The 18,200-nt window shown below is 38.2% G+C and overlaps 1 pseudogene; it reads right to left on the reverse strand.

The window, feature by feature from the left end:
* The window catches only part of LOC127416715 (NAD(P) transhydrogenase, mitochondrial-like), a 32,104-nt pseudogene that overhangs the window by 12,298 nt on the left and 1,606 nt on the right, over positions 1–18,200 (reverse strand).

An 18,200-nucleotide genomic window follows, 5' to 3' on the forward strand; every position in this document is an offset into this window, starting at 1 on the left:
CTCATGCTCAGGTCAAGTCTAATATCAACAAAGTCACCTCATGACCCAGGATGACATGGGGTCCTCCGATATTTAACTTCCAGCAAACTCCCTATAATCTTCTCGCATATGTGCAAGGATTGCAGGTCAAAGAAAAAAGTTTGGATTCCGTCCTTCACAGCCTTGTAACAAACATTTTGTTGGAGTCGAGTGGTAACACATCCTCCAGAGGCTGTGGTGGATTGCGAGTTTAATTTCTTTGAAACAACTTACCTGTGGTCGATACAGCAGACTGGAAAGTGCTACGTATCATCTGTGTTACGGGAAACAAAGGCTTGGCTGATGAGTGTTGTTTACATATATTTGGGGTTTGTTCTCATTCTCCCGGAAGGGTATTTTAGTGGCTAGTGAGAGTGTTTTTGCTCCATGGAACGGCAAGAGGGTGGAAGCAATGAGTGCGTCCACTAGCAAGAGACTTGAGGACCCCTTAACTAAGAAGGTGGATGTGCTGACTTCAGAGTTTGCTTAGATTAAGCCTCTGATACTGAATCTGCAACCAGGCGATACACTGAAGTCTTCTCAGGAGGCAGGATCTCCACCACCAGTTAGAAGGGCAGATTTGGCACCCAGACCCAGACCGCCTGCAGCTGTGTTTGGCCCCTGAGGAGCCAGAATCACTGTTGAGGGCTTGTGACCAAGAGGTGCAAAATTCAATCTTGAACTCTAAAGCATCCTCCACCAGGAGTGTTTATGCTTGTCTGTGGAAGCTGTTCTCTGATTGGTGTAGGGAACGAGCAATGGTCCCAGAACACTGCCTTATACCCCTTGTATTACATTTTCTGCAGTCCCTACTAGAAAGCAACAGGGCGGCGTCTACCCTTAGAATATATGTGGCTACAATTTCCGCACAACACGTAATGGCAGACGGTCAACCATTGGGGTCCCACGTTTTAGTTACTCGCTTTCTTAGAGATGCTCAGTGATTGCGGCACCTCTGAACATTCAAGTGCCCTCATGGGATCTGAGTCTGGTTTTAAGATCGCTTACACTGCACCCTTTTGAGCCCATGGAGCAGAGTAATCTGAAGTGGCTTTCATTGAAGACTGCATTTCTCCTGGCTATTACTTGAGCTAAGCACATAAGTGAGCTCCACGCATTATCAGTAATGTATCTTGCATTCGCTGGAATGAGGATGGCTCAGTAGTGACATTGTGGCCCAACCCATTATTCCTCCCCAAGAGGCTCTCAACCTTATTCAGGAACCAGGCAATCGAGCTGGCAGTGTTTAAGCCCCCTATGTCAAATACATAGGAGAACAGTCAAAGCGAACTATTATACCCAGTGCAAGCCCTTCGTGGATACCCAAGGGCCACAGAAAGCTTGCGGCAATCAGTCCTATCGGGGCCTTCAATTTCTTCTTAGGGGTAAGCATGGCCTCCTTGTGACCTTGTTGTTATGAGTTATCCAGTGTGAAGCACTGCCTTTTGCGGTCAGTAAGAATTAAATAGAACGAGAGTTAAATATGTAACTGTATGTTACGTATGAGTTCTGGATGACCACAAGAGTTCTATCACTCGGAGTCTGGGCGAGAAGATTCCATAGGGACAGTTTTCTGGAAGTCACATGGTTAAAAAGGGGAGGACCCCGTGTCATCCTTGGTCATGAGGTGACTTGGTTGATATTAGACTTGACCTGAGCATGAGCGAACAGAGATAATATCCAGTGTGAAGCACTGTCTCTGGCGATCATACAGAACTCAAAGAACCGCAGTTACATACGTAACTCTTGTTATCTTTTGTGTTTACGCAATCATAGATGATTTACAACAGCTGTACCTGATTTTTTTTTTTGGTTTGCTTTTATCCGGGTTGATACTGTGTCTACGAAAGCCCAACGACAAAAGAAGGCCAATCCGGCAGCTGCTAGTGGCCCACCATCAGAATCAGCTAAGTTTGACGAACCTTCCTCACCTGAGTGTTGTGATTATGGCTGCCATTAAAATGCTGGAGAGTGGAATTTATGAAACATTTGATGCACACGCCGCCATAATTCGAGGTGAAATGTTCTCAATTCAAGGAGAAATGCATAATGCACTCTCATCCTTGAAATCGGATGTTAAAACCCAAGGAGAGCGCATAACTAGCCTAGAGACTGCTGCCTCGGATTGGACAACCAGTCTGCACTCATTCAAGCCTGCAGTTGCTTTTCTTCAGAAGGAGGTAACTGCACTGAAAGCTAAATGCATCGACTAAGAGTGCCATTCCTGAAGTAAGCTCTGTCTGGTGGGAATCCCAGAAGGTCTAGAAGACCCAAAACCAACTAAGTTTGTGGCGGCATTGGCTGACATATTCAACCTCCCTGAACCTCCGCTCCTTGAACACGGCCATCATACACTCGCACCGAAACCAGCAGACGGTAGCCGACCGTATGCTTGCGTGAATTTTTTTCAGCGTTATGATGTTAAGGAGGATATTCTGCGAAAGGCGAGCCAGGTTAAACAGCTCAAATTCAAGGACAAAACTGTTCATTTTCACTAATTTTCCTCCTGAAATCGCCAAGAAGCGAGCAGCCTATTATGAGGTGAAATGGATGCTCCTCTGAGAATGGTCTCGTGGTGAGGTTCTTGAAGTGTATTTTTTTATTTTATCATGTAACTCAAGACCACAAGATTTAATTGATTCTTTCTACTCATTTTATTTTGTGTAAGGATTGTCTCCATGGTTTCTCGGGTTTCGTAATTACAACTCTAACTGGTCTCCCTTTTTCCTCATGTTTTCATAATGATGGGTAGCAAGGCTAATGACGATAGTGCTGACTTGGTGAGATGTGTTAGCTGGAACTGTAAAGGTCTGAATAATCCAGTAATAAGGTGTTGAACCATCTTTAAAAAACTGAAGGCAAACTTTGTATTTCTTAAAGAGACACCTTTGTTCTTCAGACCATTTAGATTGATAAACTTGCCCCACCTTTTTCATTCACATTTTCACTCCAAGTCCAGGGACTGTGGCATTTTGGTGCATAAATCTACCCCCTTCGTAGTATCACAAGTTATTGCAGATCACAAGGGCAGATATGTTATCACAGGAACTTTATTTTCGACCTCCCTAATTCTCGCAAATGTCTATGCACACAATTATGATTGTTGCTTTTATCTCCTCTTTTTGTCATGCATACCTAATCTTCACTCTCACTCATTAATTCTAGGTGGGTATTTTAACTGTGATGTGCCCATGGCTTAAAGATCCTCAAAGAAAGCTATAGCACTTTCAAAATGTGCTGCGATTATTCAATCTTTCTGCAGAAATACGGTATTTGTGATGCGTTCTGTTTTTTTAATCCTACAAGGAATTTTTTTTTCTCATGTACATCAGACCTATTCCCAAATTGATTATTTTTTCATAGATCAAAAACTTCTTCCTTATCTTCAGAATTGCTCATATGAAAATAAAGTAATTTCTGATCATGCTCCAGATGTTGTATGGCTTCAATTTCCATGGACGCTACCTATAAATAATCAATGGCGACTTAATCCAAGTCTTTTAACTGACAAACAATGTTAAATTAATTTCCTCCAATATAACATCTTTTATTGAAGTTAATCCTACACCAGGTATGGCTCATTCTACAATTTAAGAAAGTTTGAAATGCTACCTACATGGTTTGATAATCTCAGCATGATAAAGTCACCTTGATGAACTGTCCCGCTTTATAGCAGCTATTGATGATCAGTTTATCAGATCCTTCCTCTAAACTTTATGAAGAGCGTCAATTTGCTTTTCCGTTCTCAACATAGTGTATACATGAGTATGGTGATAAGACAGGTACATTATTACCCCATCTGAGATGTCTTGTCTCATACCCCAACTTAGACTACCTTCAGAAGCTGCTGTTTTTGATTACAAAGAGATAAACGCTCAATATATACAATTTTATGTAAATTTGTACGCTTCTGAGTCCATAAAAATTACACTCTCAATAAATATCTTTTTAGACAAAATAGATTTCCCTACTATTGACAAGATTTTGTGATCTCTTAAGAGGAGGATATACAAATTGAGGAAATAGCTGAAGCGATTGCACCTATGAAATCAGTTAAGGCTCCCAGTCCCGATGGTTTTCCATCTGATTTTTATAAGGCTTTTTCTAGACTACTTTGCCCAGTGTTGCTCTCAGCTGCCCCCAACCTTCTATCAAACAATGATTTCTTTGCTTCTTAAGAAAGACAAAAACCCACTAGACTGTAGCTCATATCATCCCATATCCCTTTTAAACTGTGACTAAAAGGTATTAGCTAAAATATTATCTATTCGGCTTAAAAAAAAAAAAAACATTTATACAAAATAATTTCACCTGATCAGACTGGTTTCATGATTCTTTTTCAATATTAGGCGCCTTTTTTAATGCTATGTATTCTCCCCTTGATGAAGTTGTGGTCTCGCATGACGCGGAGAAAGTGTTTGACCGCATTGAGTGGGACTTTCTTATTAATGTTTTAGATAGATTTGGAATAGGTCTCACATTTCTAACAGGCCATTAATGTCTCATTGGGAGGATGACTTAAAGATGACACTGGACGGTGACACTTGGGACTCTATTTTAGAAAAGAATACACAGTTCCACAGTTAAATCTAGGCACTGCCTTATACAACTTAAGGTAATACATCGTGTCCATTGGTCTAGAGCCCAACTTGACAAAATATTTCCTAATCTTGACCCCACCTGCCCACGATGTGCTGTAGAGCCAGCCTCTTTGTTTCATTCATTTTGGTCTTGTTCTAAATTATTAAAGTTTTGGGGAATTTTTTTAGCTGTCTTCAGACATTTTTGCTACGGTAATTGACCCCAACCTGCTGACAGCCTTATTTGGTGTTCTTCCAGAAAATATTAAATTAACAGCTTTAGAAATTGACAATATAGCACTGTACAAACTGTTGGACAGATGACTTATACTTATTAATTGGAAGCTACCATCTCCACTATCCTATCGTCAATGGGCTTTGGATCTACTGTTTGCACTCAAACTTGAAAAGATTAAATTTGGAATCAGAAAGAAAGCAGATATTTTTATAAAATCATGGAGCCCTTTTTACACTATTATAAGGAGACAGGTACTTGTTAAAATCTGTTCTTTTCTCATTTTATTTTTGTGTAAATATATTTCTCCTTTCTTTTTTGCTCAAAACTTATATGTTAGTTAAGAGTTTAAGTTAGACCTTATAATGGAATTTATGGCCAGACCTTAAAATTATAATTCAAATGTACATTTTACCCTGTAACTACTTTAATATTAATAAACGCACAGTATTAAGGGTGTTTAAGTAACATGTTACTTGCGATGAAAGTGCTAGCTAAGATGAATACGGGAAAAAGTTGGGCCCCCTGCCAAGTTTTCATATGGATAATGTGGCCCCCGTAAGAAAGTAGTTGAAGAGCACTGCATTAAAATTGTGTATGTGTGTATGTATGTATGTGTGTGTCTGTATGTATGTGTATAATTATTTTTTATTTTTTATTATTATCTATGTCTTGCTGCTGTTTTTGTATTGTTTTTGTATGGTTGTACACTGGAAGCTCCTGTCACCAAGACAAATTCCTTGAATGTGTAAGCATACTTGGCAATAAAGCCCATTCTGATTCTGATTCTTCTTCTTCTAAGCCATGTGCTCAAACACAGAACATGGGTGTCAGGATCCTGTCACCACACAATAAACATGAATGACCAAAGTGATAGGATCCTGACACCTCCATTCTGACACCTGACAAAGCTGCACAGTGTCTTGCTGTTTTAAAGGAGTCCTGGACAGTTTTTTTGCACCCATCTGTGCTATATTTAATTGTTCTTTTGTAAACATGCACTAGATGGACATATGTGATCATTTTGATGCATTTCCACTGGCAATGTGCAGCCCATTTTAAGAGCGGGACTGGGAGAAACACGTCTTTCTGTCTGTAAACATACACGGAAAATGTGAGATGTCGCTCCCGTGAAGACCAGCGTCTCTGCTTTGGCCTGTTGAAGCACACAACATCCCAATGGATTGTATTACGCTTGCGAATTCTGAACATTTCAGCGTGGATTGTATGTGTTTTCGGATTCAAGCTTTACAAAGGAACTGTTATTGAAAGATGCGGCAGTTAAACACTACCAGACCTGTGAGTAAACAGTTTCATTCTCAAATGTTTCAAATGTCATGACTATTTGATAGTTGCTGTGCTTGAGTGAACATTTTGATACATTCAGATGAAATATGCTGGGTATATGTTGTGTTAACCCTGAAATGGAGTTTTATAAATTATAATGTAATGCTTGTTCATTTTCTTTTGATTGAGTTTCAAATATAGCTGTATTTGAGGGGCTGCACGAAGTTAGCCAATTAGAACAGTGGGCATTTACATTGAAATCTTAAAGGGCCAGATAGCTTAAAACTGAGCATTTCAGACTGAGAGCAAGAGACAGGGTGGGAAATTATCATATTATTAAATTACTGTTTTGGTGTAAAAAAACTTTACTGACATTTTAAGTGGACCTCAGTGAAGATAATAAAATTATTAAAAAAATAAATAATAAAAAAAATGTCATGACCCCTTTAATATTAAGGGGAGGGCTTTTGACTTGGTCAAGTAAGCAACCACTAAGAAATGTCCTAGAAACTGCATTGCAACTCACTAAAAACCACTCTAAACACCTTAACAACAACATAACAATGCACTGGCGACTGCTCACCACCACACGGCATCATGATGGCGAGTTTTGCATGGGAAAATTTTTGTCAGAAAATGTAAAAATTAAGGTTTACACATAATGGGCTATATGATTTGTGTACAAATACATTCTGATGTAAATGTTCCCATTGAATTGAATGGGACAATCTATGCAAGAATCGTTTTCCTAACGATTTACACACAAATTTGTTTTGCTCGTGTTTCATTCATATGGCCCATTGTTTGTATGGTGTTTGTATGCAAATGAGAACAAATCTTTAGATTAGTAGTTTTGGTTGAAAGGCTGTTAAAACTGACCTGGGAAATCCTCGTTAATTTCATCCATCTCCAGAACGATGTCATATGGGACTCCAGCTTCAGCCAATAGCATGTTGAGCTGCCCAGGCATATGGCCTGCCACCGGGTGAATACCAAACCTGAGAGCCACGGAGAGACATGTTCTGAATGACAGTAATTATGTTCATTGTTTCGTACAAGTGATTGCAAATGAAGTGATAAAAAACCTGTGAAGCTATACGTCATGTGCGAGTGTTACAATCAGAGTTAGAATAACTTAACATTTCACTTTTCAATAGCATACAGATATTAATAAGAGGACGTGTGAGTTTATTCTTGATGCTATGAATTCAGAGTCTTTTATTCCACCATCTGCGTGGCTCTCATGTAAATACTGCCCGAATGTTTTACCCTTTTTCTCTTTGTTTACAGAATGGCCACGGTTTTATCAGCTCTTTTATCAGTTACAGATTTGTTTTGTCTTCGTTCTAACACAATCAAGCTGTTGACCTGCCAAGAGCTGAAGACATTAAAAACTCTGGATGTAAAATGTGAGAATTTGTCGTGAGATGATGTTTGAAGGTTATTTTGATTATCTCCCTCATTTAAGAGGTCGTGATGTGAAGGACGTTGGGCTAAATCTGAGCTCCACGCCAGATCGAATGAACCAATCACCCCAGCCAGATGAGTGTGTGACCGTGAGTTGAGCTTTCATGTGTGCAGTTTTGTAGTTTGTGTGTCTGACCTCACAGTCTTGCCCTGTTCTCTCAACATCTTCACCATGTCAGTGATGGGATACTGCGCCTTCGCCGCACACAGACCCCAGCCTGTCACAGAGAACACACACACACACTTGCCGGTTAGAGTGTGTGAATCATGTAAATTGGGATTCTGTTATTAATCTTTTATTTCTTTCTAGAGCTTTAAACAGTGTGAGGTAACTGCGGAATCCCCTAAATCCCTTTTATTTGATGTTTAAAGATCTACATTTGCTTCAAGTTTACTGATAATAACTGGAGGAGCGTGGAGAATTGTCTCATCGCCGCGTGCGTGCACAGACATTCAGGGAAATCCGTTTGATTAGATTCAGATTGCAGAGTTTCCTGAAACCCAGATGTCTCCCTGCAGAACAACTCCATGAGGATCGCGTGTAGAGGCGAGACACGCACATGCAAAAATATGTGACCTGTGCTAGAGTGTGGGGTACAGTGGGGGTGATGTGGGGTGAGTTTGAGGGTGGGGTGTTAGAGGGGGCAGCACTGGATGTGCTATGTGTTTGGGGGGTATTCAGGAGTAATCCTCATCTTTGATTGGGTCTCTCTGGGATGGTCAGACTCTTTGTACTGTTCAAGCTCTCTGCATCAGTCTCTGGTACTTATCAAGTTTCTCTCTTGTTCTTTAATCAAATTTTTTTCTCTTTCAATCTTGTAGTTGTCTGTGTCGTGGAGTATAATAATTTGTTCTCTGCTGTGGCCCCCTGAGAGGCTGCTAATGCAGGTGTGTTTGGAGGAGAGAAACAGATGTGATTGTGTGTGTTGTAATATGTTCTGTGTTCCACAGGAGTCTGTTGGGAGTGTCTCTGTTTGTGTCGGGGTTCTGGAGTGTTTTAAGAAACAATGACCTCTAGTGGTCACACAGCTTTGATCTGAAAAAGCGACAAATGAATTTTATGGGTTCAATGCAAGTTCAGCTATCTCCATAGTATTTGTGGCGTTATGCTGATTACCACAGAAAATAATTTTGACAAATCCCTTTTAAAAAAGCAAAGATTGTGTTTACAGTAATGCACTAGCAGTAGTTCTCAACCTTTTTTGTTAAAAGGACCCCCACTGTCAGAGAAACTATTTGAAGGCCCCCCCCACGTAGGCTATTAGAGATTTATATTATAAGATATCTATTATAAAATATTTCTTCTGATACTTCTACTGTAATGATGACAGCTACCCCCCAAACCTATTTTTATGCAAGAAACTATTAGCATTAATAGATTCAAAAATTAATCAGAATACATTTTGTAATTCCAGAAATGTCTAGAACTGTATGTTCTTCATAAAAAGCAATCTGTTGAAGGGAGTTATTAATTTTATTTTAGCATTTTCAATAAGTTAAATTATAATTCTTATATAAATATTATAATAATCTACCTTATTTTAAATAATTTGAAGAAATCAGTCCCCTGGAGGTGTGCTGAGGCCCCCTAGTGGGTTCCGACCCCCTGGTTGAGGACCACTGAATAAAAGCACACAGGGACAAGCAATCCAAGAAATGTGCAGCATTTCAGAGAAAGAAAAATGTTCATAAATGGAAAAAAGTCAAATATATATATATATATATTTACCGAATTTGAAATTATTGCCATTTCAGTTTAATTGAAATGTTTCTTTAAGTTTATACATTTAACATTACTCAGTTATTGGGTCGAAAAAAAGATACTGTCAACTTACTACAAAGTATGCTATATATTTTCCAAATCAATAGGAATACACCAATTTAAACATTTTTGGACGATACGATACCAATTTTAACAAAAAACTATACTGATTTTTTGTCACTTACCCACCTTATTTTGTCATAAGATCACTGTTTTGCTTAGAAATTGTGCATAACAAATGTAAAAGGAGGTACAAAAGCTATTTTATTATTCTAACAATAAATAATTTCCATTGAACATTGATTGGATCTATTGAACACATGAAAGGCTAAAATTCTGAGAGCCACAATAAAAGATAAATACAAGATTTAAAAACAAGAAAAGAATACAATATTTTATATTATATATTTATATATATATATATACATACACATATACACACATATACATACACACACACACACACACACAGTATATACTGTATACAGTATACACATACATTGATTTTTGTGGAAACTTTTTTTTTTTTTTACTGTTTTTGCAGTTCTAAACAATAGAACTTACATTTGACACATTAGGACAGAACATTCGAAATTCATATTATGAATTATTATATTTGACAAACTTTATGGGATTTCATTTATTTTGGTAGATATTTCTTTAAGTTAAATAAAAAAATGACTATAAACTTACTACAACGCAATACACCTACTTAATTATAAATAAACCATCAGTTTTTCATGCTTATGCAATCATCCTGTGGTCATATTTGGAGGTCCTTGTCATAAAAAAAGTTTGAAAACCTCTGGTCTAAATCATTATTTTAGTGGCAAGACACAAGTGGATGAACTTGTAGTTATTCGTCACCATCACCAATGTAAGTTTTAGATTTTTCTCTATGTAAAAAGTCTACAGGCTTTACATGTTCATGACAAAATGAATACAATTTTACACCAACAAATTCAGTAAGTGATTTTTTCACATTCACACGTATAATGTTTAAAGCTAAAGTGTGTAATTTCTGTGGCAGTAGAGTCACCAAACAGAATTGCAAAAATAAACATTTTCGAACACTCCTCCATCTGCCATTGAACAAACAAATAGACAGTCCCGCCCCCAACTCAAATAAAATTGGTTTTGTCAATGTTGCGGTGTTGGTCTGGACGGGTCGCAAACAGAGCAGTTTTTATAGTGCCAAATCAACCTACAAATGCTGGGATAGGAGAAAGTATTTCAACACAGAAAAAGTTCACTTCAGCTTTAAGTTTTGTGGCTATACTTTCACAGTGTGTATTTTAATCTTTAATGACTGGCCCCGTTTACTTCTATCTTAAGTGCATTTCTGTACTGTGCTTTGCTTAAAAAAACAAAAAACAACTGAGGTACGAGTCAATAATTTTTTGTGGTAATGGACAATAGGCCACAAATGCTGTTGATAGAGCTGAACTTACATGGGAACCAGAGCATTTCTTTACTACAGGGTTCTCACACTTTGTGACCAATACATTTCCATGATTTTTCCAGTAATTCGGATTACTGAATAAGGACAACTGTATTGAGATCAGGCTCATGAAGAGCAATTTCTAGTTCAATAAATATTTTAGAGCTACTAGAAAAATATATATTTACTACAGAAACTTCCATGATTTTTTAAGATTAAACTAACCTTAAAATGTTTTTCCAGGCCTAGGAATGTCTATTTTCAAAACTCCCTGTTATTTCCAGGTTTTCCATGACTGTGGAAACCCTGTTAATAACCTGCATAATTCAACTCATGGCTCTATAAAATGTTTGTGTGTGTGTCACACCAGGAGTTATGATGATGGTATTGGCCTCTTTGATCATTTCGATGGACTGCTCCACGTTCACTTCTGTGTGTGTGCTGACAACCTCCATAGGCTTCCCGCCGGATGTGGAGGTGGTTTCATATCCTCCAAGAATGATGTTTGGAAGAGACTATTATTTTTTTATTTTATTATTTATTCTTGTTTATTATAATTCTCAACGTTTAATCACCACACACATGATGAAGGACAGGATGACGAGCCAATCAGAGCGCCCACAATGGTCATGAGGTTATTGTCCAATAAGAATCCCTCAGCGCACAGAGCCCAGCCAGAGTAACTATTTAACACCATAATGACTACGGGCATATCAGCCCCTCCTATAGCTGCTGTGAGCATTACACCCTACACACACTCACACACACACACATGAACTCAACTTCGTGTTACTCAGATTTTCACTAAATTAATTCAGGGTTCAGTGTTTTTAGGGTGTGAGGTTCAGCTCACCATGATGGTGGAGAGGCCGGACACCCCCAGCAGACAGCTGGGTTGAAACTGTCACTCAATATAAAGGGCACCATGCCCCCCACTGATGCCGCCATCAGACTCGCATTCAACATGTGACGCTCCATCAACAGAGGAGCCAAGTCCAATATACCTGACAACACACACGGTCATTTGAACAGTGTATGTATGTCCAAACATCTCTCTTCCTCCAGATTTAATGATTACAGTCTATTTTGAGGAAAATTAAATCACCATTAGGTGAAGACCAGAGGTTTTATACAAGAAAATTTATGATGAACATCTGTAAGGTGTCCAGCCTAAAATATACAGACCAAAATATTCTGACAATAATACTGTATTCTTGAACATTAAGGTTTTATTGCTGCTAAGTGGTTGTGGAAATCATGGAATATTCATGAAAGATAATGATTAAATAAAGCCTTCTGCCTCTTATCTGCCATCTCTTAAACTTTCAAAGAACTTGAGTGCCAAGAGACACTTATTTTGTAGCTCATAATGGTCTCATAAAAACAGATTCTAGACAGACTCATATTAGCCGTTCTTAAACTCTGTTTTTGTTTAATGACTTCACCTTGTAGTTTTCCGTAAGCAACCAGAGATCCGCTAAAGGTCACTCTGCCGATGTAGGTGCCCAGATAAGCTACAATCTTCAGCACATTGGCCGCTGGGTGGACGTCCAGGTGTGGGTGTTCGATCATGAACTCAGCGATGCAGGTAAGAACCGCCGCGAGACCAACCAGACTGTGGAACGCAGCGACCAGCTGAGGCAGATCTGTGATCTCAATGCGTTTCGCAATCGTCAAATCTGATATTATAAATGTAACACATATCCATTAAATACACAAACAGTCCACATGTACAAAAAGTTGGACACACTTGACTGAATTTATGTTTTAAGGCATATACCTTAATTGTTATTTACTTTATTATCTATAAATTATTATTAATTATTAAAAGTATAGTTCTCCCAAAAATGATCTATCCATTTAAATCCATGACTTCTGAAGCGATACGATAGGTGTGGGTGAGAAAAAGATCAATATTTAAGTCTTTTTTTACTGTAAATCTCCACTTTCGCTTTCTTCTTCTTGTGTTTATGACATTATTTTTAAATTTTTTATGTATGGCCACCTACTGGGAAGGGAGGAGAATTTATATTAAATAAGGACTTTAATATTGATCTGTTTCTCACACACACCTATCATATCGCTTCTGAAGACATGGATTAAACCATAGGGGTCTTATTCATAACTTTTATGCTGCCCTTATGTAATTTTTGGAGCTTCAAAATTCAACACTGATCAAAAATTGTGCTTACGTATGAATTGTAATTATGTTAATTAAAAAATAGTTTGCACAATGTATAGTTCTGTATACTCTGTACAGTTCTGTATATTTTGCATATTTTCTACTATATTTTATTTATTCACAATATATTTCTTTACGGTCTACTATATTTTATTCTATTTTTTATCATTATGTGGGTGTATGTCCTTAGTTCATTGTTGGTTCTGTTTTTTGTTGCACTGTGGGATGAGGAAAAACTTTTCACTACATTACATCACATGTATGTAATATGTATGTGACAAATAATAATAACCAAACCTGACGGTCAATAAAAACCAAACCTGAAAAAAGATTCTTTACAAAGAAAGAAAAAAAAAAAAAGAAAATAAAATTGAATCAGTTGGAGCATTTTGTGAATGAAAAGCAGTCATCAAGTGTTCAGCTTACAAGGAAACTCCTTTAATACAGTTTTAAAAGCATCCCAGGATTCAAATCATTAAGTTAATTTGGTCACTGCATAATTCTCATACTTTCATATCATTTCATAGTTCTGCTGTCTTTCTAAAATATTCAAAATGTGGAAAACAGGCATCGTAAAAAATATTGTACAAAGAGAAACACAAAAACAATAATCAATAATAAAATCCACAATCCAGGCTCAGTGAGATGAAACTGTCAGTGCCGTTCAGATCTTACCCAGAATTCCTCCTGTTGCCATGGCGAATGACATCTGCGACAGCAGTTCTGGGGAGGGTTTCAGCGCACCCAGTGTGGCTATGATGCCCCCTGCCACCCCGATCATGCCCAGGGCATTACCCAACCTGCTTGTGTGCTGAGCCGAGAGCCCTGCTAGGGCTCCAACACAACACAAACTTGATCCCAGATACATCATCTACACACACACAGCACATAGAGTTATACAACTCATTTCAGCACAGGTCTCACAGATGTTATTGTCAGACGCGCAGTACCTGCTCAATGTTGTAACCACCGGCGACAGACACCCCGTAACCACCCACAAACACCAGTCCAGGTATAGAGTACAGATAGTTGTATTCTGGAGGGTCTGTCGACCTCTTAAACATGTCCAACATTCTCTGGGTAATCAGGAAACCACCTAAAGAAAATAATTTCATTAATCAACATTTCTAGAAGGTTGCAGGGAGTAGTATTTACCAGTGTGCAGGGTGTAGTAGTACTGTATACAATATTACATGCAGAGTGTAGCAAGTGATAATTTATTGTGTATTTTATTACTATGGTGTAAAGTGTAGTTCTTAGGGTATAGTGTTGTGTTATAGAGTGTTGTATTAAGGGTGTAATTAATGAGATGTACAGTCGTTAATGTTTTGCAGTGTAGATGTAGTTTACATTGTGTGTTGGCGGGGAGGGGAGTAACTAAAATGCATTACAATGTAATTAGTGCTTTTAACATGTGTCTTTAAATACAGTCTTTGTTTTTCTATGTAATTCTATAAAAAATAATAATTTCTGCAAAATTTCCTTTGACCCAAAAAGTCCTAATATATATTATTATTGCTTTTGTCACTGTTTCTTTCTTATTTATTTTTTTTAACTATTAGTACTATTATTAGTAGTAGTAGTACTCCTACTATCACCTTGCATACATAAGTCGCATGACAACGTTTTTTACGCACTGTCAAACTAAAGTTTGGAAAACTTTGTGATAATTATAATAGTGAAAAACATAAAGGGATAGTTCACCCAGATATGGAAATTCTCTCATCATTTACTCACCCTCATGTGCATGACTTTTTTCTGAAGAACACAAATGAAGATTTTAGAAGAATAACTCAGCTCTGTAGGTCCATACAATGCAAGTGAATGGGTGCCAAAATTTTGATGCTCCAAAAGCATCAAATAGTGCTTTTATAGCTTCTTTTATAGTAAAAAAGAAATTAAACATTGATCTGTTTCTCACCCACACTTATCATATCACTTCTGAAGATATGGATTTAAACACCGGAGTCTTATGGATTAATTTTATGCTGACTTTGTGATTTTTGGAGATTCAAAGGTCTGATCACCATTCATTGCATTGTATGGACCTACAGAGTTGAGATATTCTTCTAAACATCTTAATTTGTGTTCAGCAGAAGAAAGAAAGTCACACATCTGGGATGGCATGAGGGTGAGTAAATGATGAGAATTTTCATTTTTGGGTGAATTATCCCTTTAAGCAACATCTTTGGCCCAACTATACAAAACTCTGAATTACGAACCGAAGAATTGCCTTGCTTTCAACTGAAACAGCACCACGTAATTTATATATTCAAAACAATGATTTTTTTGCTGAAAGTCTAGAAGTTTGCAGGTATGAGTTTATGGGATGTGTAAATTACAGGGTGTAGTTTATGGGGTGTGGGGTGTGGGATGTATTTTCTTGTGTATAGTTGCTCTGACCTGCGATGTTGATGGAGGACACAAATGCTGCAAGCAGAGCCAAAGTTTCAGGCACAGATGAGGGTGTTAAACCTCCACCCATTAACACCAGCCCACCTACTGCTGTCAGAACAGCACATACACACACACAGCACACAATTATTACATGCAAACATATGATAAAAAAGACATGAGAGAGCTGAGATCAGTGTTTGTTTGTGTGTGTCTGACCTGAGATGGCGTTGGTCACTGACATCAGTGGTGAATGCAGTGTTGGTGTCACACCCCACACAGTGTGATAACCCACAATTCCAGCAAGACCAAAGGTGGTTACCATCTGTGTAAAAGCAGAGTTCGGAGATGCGATACCCAAGCCCAGTACTGACGACAGGCCTGCACAATGATGGAGAGAGGGTTCCTCAGTAAGTGTCATTCATTCATTCATCTAGTCTCTCTGTCTCCTCCTCACCTGCTGTATAGATCCCCACTGACGTCATGGTATGTTTAAAGGGGGTAATTTCTGCATGTTTTTCGGCTTCCAGCTCAGCGACGGTCTTCTGTTTAGCAGGTGCTGGAGGTGGGGTTGTCTTTGGCAGCGGGGCGGGGAAAAGATTCCTACCTTCCTGAAAGCAGGCAGTAAAACATGAATATGAATATTATCAAATGAATATAAAACATACAGTGCTGTGAAAAAGTATTTAATGATTTCTTCTGTTTTTGTATATATCTCGTACTAAATTGTTTCAAGAATTCAAACAAAATAACATAAAAAGGCAATCTGAGTAAACACAAAAACACTAAAGTACCTACGGTCAGTTTTTAAATGATAATGTTATTTATTGAGGCAGAAAAGTTATCTAATACCAACTGGGCCTGTGTGAAAAAGTATTTGCCCCTTACTAAATCCCCAAATCTATGAAACTGCATTCATAATGGGGTTCAGCTGGACTAGACACACCCAGGCCTGATTACTGCCAGCCCTGATCAATCAAATCAACACCTAAATAGAACTTTTTCAGCAGCATGAAGTTGGCTAAAAGTTCTCAACCAGTAGCACACTATGTCAAGGTCGAAAGAAATTCCAGAAATGAGAAAAAAGGTGATTGAAATACATCAGTCTAGGAAGGGTTATGAAGCTATTTCAAAGTCTCTGGAACTCTAAAGAACCACATTTGGTTATCTCCAAATGGAGAAAACTTGGCACAGTAGTGAACCTTCCCAAAAGTGGCCGACCTTCCAAAATTCCTCCAAGAGCACAGCGACAACTCATCCAAGAAGTCACAAAAAAGCAAAGGACAACATCCAAGGAACTAAAGGCCTCTCTCGCATCAGTACAGGTCACTGTTCATGACTCCACTATCAGAAAGACACTGATAAAAAAAAATGGCATCCATAGAAGAGTGGCGAGGCGAAAACCACTGCTAACCCAGAAGAGCATTAAGGCTCATCTGAATATTGCTTTAACACACCTTGATGTTCCTCAAACCTTTTGGGAGAATATTCTGTGGACTGATGAGTCGAAAGTGGAACTGTTTGGAAGACAGGGGTCCCATTACATCTGGCATAAATCAAACACAGAATTCCACAAAAAGTACATCATACCTATGGTCAAACATGGTGGTGGTAGTGTGATGGTGTGGGGATGCTTTGCTGCTTCAGGTCCAAGGGCGACTTGCAATAACTCGAGGGAAACATGAATTCTGCTCTCTTCCAGAAAATCCTAAAGGAGAACGTCTGGACATCAGTCTGTGAGTTGAAGCTCAAGCACAACTGGATTATGCAGCAAGACAATGATCCAAAGCATAGGAGTAAGTCCACCTCTCAATGGCTCAAAAGAAGCTAAATTAGCGTTTTGGAGTGGCCTAGTCAGAGTCCTGACTTGAACCTGATTGAGATGCTGTGGCAGGACCTTAAACGGGCAGGTCATGCTCGAAAACCCTCCAATGTGACTGAACTAAAGCAGTTCTGCAAAGAAGAGTGGGCCAAAATTCCACCACAGCGTTGTGAAAGACTGATCTCCAGTTATCGGAAGCGTTTGGTTGCAGATGTTGCTGCTAAAGGTGGCACAACCAGCTATTAAGTTTAAGGGGGCAGTTAGTTTTTCACATGGGTGAATATGGGTGTTAGATAACTTTTCTGCTGCAATAAAATATATATATATATATATATATATATATATATATATATATATATATATATATATAAATATATTTGAAAACTGTATTTTTTGTTTACTGAGGTTGCCTTTATGTTATATCTTGTTTGAAGATCTAAAACAATTTAGTATAAAAAAATAAAAATCAGGAAGGGGGCAGATATTTTTTCACATCACTGTACAATTACTTTAAAAAAGGTGGTTGGTTCGAGAATTTAATAATGGCAGCAAAGTTCTTTCATTTCTTTTCGATTATACAGATGTGTGATTTATAATGTCCAGATGTTAATATACATCCTGAAAATGACGGAACATAGAGGCAAAATCATTTCAGTATGTGTATAATACTCAGACAATCTGATTATGATTTATTTGGTTACAAGTGAAATTTCTGTTATAGTGAGAAAGAAAGAGTGTCACCTTCATCACCGTAGTCCCTCTGATCACATAATCCAGAGTCCCATAATTAAACTCATCAACGGGCACAAAATGGAAGTAAACTTTATCTGGGCTGATGGCCTTCAGCAGCTTTATGATGTTGTTTGAGTAAAGTGAGCTGGCCTGAGTGGGTATCTGACTGGGCAGATCTGTGAAGCCAATGTGTGTCACACCCTACAGAATAAACCAGCAGGGTTATGATTATGTAAATACATGATTCAGCCTATAATTTGTCATTCTGAAAGAGATGATG

This window comes from Myxocyprinus asiaticus, chromosome 26 (genome assembly GCF_019703515.2).
Source record: "Myxocyprinus asiaticus isolate MX2 ecotype Aquarium Trade chromosome 26, UBuf_Myxa_2, whole genome shotgun sequence".
Classification (NCBI taxonomy): domain Eukaryota; kingdom Metazoa; phylum Chordata; class Actinopteri; order Cypriniformes; family Catostomidae; genus Myxocyprinus; species Myxocyprinus asiaticus.